The following is a 3,947-nucleotide window of genomic DNA, read 5'->3' as shown; positions in this document are numbered from 1 at the left end:
ACGTTCTGAGCTGCTGAACATCTGAGGGTTTTTCCCCCCCAGCACTCCCGGTTCTTCTGGACATCCCATTTTCCTTAATAAACTCTCCCTGCTCAGTGCTTTGGGTTGTTTGCAACGGACTCCACCCCCTGGCTCCAGGGGAGGGCCATGATCAGGCCTGGCCAATTGGAGCACTGCAATCTCCTGGCTACAACGATTGGCTCAGAGGTGGAAACATGACCCAAGATGGGCCAATCAGAGGCAACGCTGAGACAAAACTTTGAGAATTCTTGAGAAAGAGGTACTCTGCCGTGGTCACCGGTGGGGGAGGGAGGTGGGGGCGAACACAACCGGAGAATAAGGTCAACGCAGGCGCACACACACACAGACACGCACACACGACAGAGAAATAGTGTCCCAATGACCGTGTGGGAAGCCTCAAGTCCAGATCTGCCTTGCACTTCCTAATCGAGCCCATAAATTCACTCTCATTGTTTCACTTGAATTGGGGTTCAATCTCTTTGCAAACAAAAGGGTCTAATGCAGGTAAAAAGTTAGCTGGGTCTTCAGCACTCATCTTCTGTGGACGGCAGCCCAATCGGCCGTGTGCACAGTACTGTGCTGACATTTTCACCTATGTTTATCAGGACAATTCTACCAGATGGGGCGTTCTTACATTCCACCTATTTACTGATGGGGAAACTGAAGCTCAGAGAGACAAAGGCACACGCCCAAGGTACACAACTAGGAAGTAATGGAGGTAGGCCTGTGCTCTGCCTGCCACACATGCTGCCTTTCCAGGGCACCAGGCCAGGTTTCCCACAGCATCCTTGGGGACAAGTTGGAGACACGGAGGCTGCAGGTAACCTGAATGCTCTGGGCTCTGCGCCACTCATCAGCTTGCACTGCTGAGGTCTTGGCTTTTCCTGAATCTGCACTCCCCTCCCAAATGCTAGGAGTGGATTTTAGATGTGGAGATCATGCAACCAGGTCCCTACCAATGAGAGGTTCTCAGAGGCACAGTGAGAAGAAAACAATGTATCATTTATTTAAATAACCTTTGTTCTCGGGGTGCCTGGGTGGCTCAGTCGGTTAAGGGTCAGACTCTTGATTTCGCCTCAGGTCATGATCTCACCAGTTTGTGGGTTGAACATCCGGCTCCGCCCTGGCAGTGCTGAGCCTGTTTGGGATTCTTTTTCCCCTCTCTCTGCTCCTCCTGTGCTCTCTTTCTCTCCCTCTCTTTAAAAATAAATAATCTTTTTTAAAAAAAGCCCTTTGTTCTTATCTTGAAAATATTACATGCTTTTTGCCAACAAATTTTGGAAAAATCAGAGAAACAAGGGATGAGGGAGAGGGGGAGGGAGAAGGTAACCAAACCAATATTTATAATCCTGCCACTGTTGTCCTGCATTGGGATCGAGAAGGAACCAGAAGGTGCCCTCTGGCTTGGTCTTTGAGGGAAGAGTAGCTGTTTGCTGGAGGTGAAGAAAGGCATTCTGCCTTCAGTCCAACCACCGGGTGGGTGTAAAGATGGCTGGTGGCCTGGGGAACTGTTAGAATTGTCCAGAGATAAGGGGACCTGCACCAGGGCAGTGGTCCCAAGTGTGGAGGGGAGAAGGGACATATAGGAGCAGCATCTTTGAGCCTCCGTGGACAGGCAACTGCATGGAGTGGGGAAGAGGCAGAGGGGGTAAATACTGATTCTCATTTTGGAAAGCCTGGGAGAGAGGATGAGGAAAGGCAGGGAGCAAACAACCAGGGCTCTCTAACCTGCCATGTCACTAAGGCCCGGTGACTTTCTGTCTTCAAGCTTAAAAATACCCACCACTTGGGGCGCGTGGGTGGCTTAGTCGGTTAAGCGTCCGACTTCCGCTTAGGTCATGATCTCCCGGTTCGTGGGTTCGAGGCCCGCGTCGGGCTCTGTGCTGACTGCCAGCTCAGAGCCTGGAGCCTGTTTCAGAGTCTGTGTCTCCCTCTCTCTCTGACCCTCCCCTGCTCACGCTGTCTCTCTCTCTCTCCTAGAAATAAATAAAAATATTTTAAAAAACTTATTAAAAAAAATACCCACCACTTGTCTCAGACCCCGCCAGCCTAGGGCCTCTGTAAGTGAGACCCAAGATGTGGAACCCTTGACAAGCAGGGCCTGAGAAACCTGAATTTGCATGTAGTTTGGCTCAAACACTCTGAAGGGGTTCGCAGATGTTGGAATGTATCTGGTTTGTAAGCTTTCCAGAAAAAGTGAAGAAAGACATAGCGAAACTGGGACCAGGACTTTGCCCTGGAGAGCTGGGGAGTCCTAAACAGATTATTATAACGCAGCCAATAAGGCTTGTCCTGAGGAACTTCTTACCCGAGGCTGGGGAAGAATTTTTTTTATAGGACTCTTTTTAGAAGACATTCATCAGTGCTACAAATACCTTTTGAACGCGTTCTCTATGCCAACCCCAGAGTTAAGTACTGGGATTAGATCAGGAAATGAAAAGAATGCATATCTTTGTCCTCATAGGGCTTTTGTGCTACTGATGGAAGACAAACAGAAAAACAGGCAAACTATATATGAGAATAGAAATTAAGTGATAAGGGGAAGAATAGAGTGTAGTAAGAGGGGAATCAGGAGCACACGTGAGAGGCTTGGCAATTTTATTGGTGTGGTCAGGGAAGGCCTCAATGAGAGAGGCCTTATTGACAACAGAAATTCATTTCTCCTAGTTCTGGAGGCTGTAAGTCTGAGATCAGGGCGCCTGCCAGCATGATTGGGTTCTGGTGAGAATCCTCTTCTGGGTCACAGATTGCCAACCTCTTCTCTTCTCACATGGCAGAAAGGCTAAAGGACTTTCTGGGATCCTTTTTATAAGGGCACTAATCCGACTCCTTAGGACTCCACCCTCACGACCTGATGACTTCCCAAAGTCCCCACCTCCAATACCATCATCTAAGGAGTTAGGATTTCAGCATATGAATCTGGGGGACACACATTGTCTATAACAAGAATGTTGCTGTGATCCTCGACAGAAACTGGATGAGAGTGTTAGCAGCGGAGATCGGAGTGGAGATATATTTTGCAGGTAGAACCAAGAGGATTTCCTGCTCCAGTGGTAAGGGGGTGGGAGGAGGGATTCAGGCAGGGATGACTCCAGGAGTTCTGCCCTCAGTGCTGGAAGGACAGAGTTGCCAACGGATGTTGGGGGAGGCTGTGAGGGGGCCGGCTTGTATGTGTTTAGTAGGCACATTGACTTTGAGATGCCTACTGGGCTTCAAGTATGAGTTGTTTTTTGTTTTGTTTTTTAATTTATTTTGAGAGAGACGGAGACTNTGACCTAAGCCGAAACTGAGCCACCCAGGCGCCCCATCAAGTATGAAGTGTTAAGGAGACAGTTCAGGAGAGGGGTCTGGGCAGCGGATATAAATACATGTGGGGATCTTGAGCACATCAACGTCAGAACTTGATCGGATTTTTTCAGTTAACCTGGGTTAAGGTGTGGAGGTGGCAAACAACAATGGGCTGGCGGCTTGAATGACCTCTGAAAAATTTTGCTGGTTAGGCTGCCTAGAGACGGGCGGGGCAAGAACGAAGCGCCGCGGTCTAGTGGGATGGGAAGAAAAAGTCTCGTTCTCTGCTCTGCAATTTCATCTCGCGTGATTGCACACAGCGCTTCAGTACACGTTAATTCCACATTTCCACAGGCATCCTTCCACTCGACAAATAGCCATTATAGATTGTACCACCTTCCAAACAGGCCCAAATGGAGGTAATTAAAGTTAAGAAAAGTGAAGCGCCAGACAGCCTGCGAGGGTCGGGGACAGACCTCGGAGCCCACACGGACTCTGTCCGTGCACCCTAAGAAGCTCTGTGGCGGGCAGGGTTGGGGGAGTCGAATTGAGGTGGGGGAGACGACTCTCGGAGGGTTTGTTTGGGAGCTAGGTCGCCCCCACCACCCCGCGGAGAGCTGGGGGTTCCGAGCAGGGCC

The sequence above is a fragment of the Crocuta crocuta genome, unplaced genomic scaffold (assembly GCF_008692635.1).
Source record: "Crocuta crocuta isolate KB4526 unplaced genomic scaffold, BGI_CrCroc_1.0 scaffold193, whole genome shotgun sequence".
In the NCBI taxonomy this organism is placed as follows: domain Eukaryota; kingdom Metazoa; phylum Chordata; class Mammalia; order Carnivora; family Hyaenidae; genus Crocuta; species Crocuta crocuta.
This window is presented reverse-complemented; position numbering follows the sequence as displayed.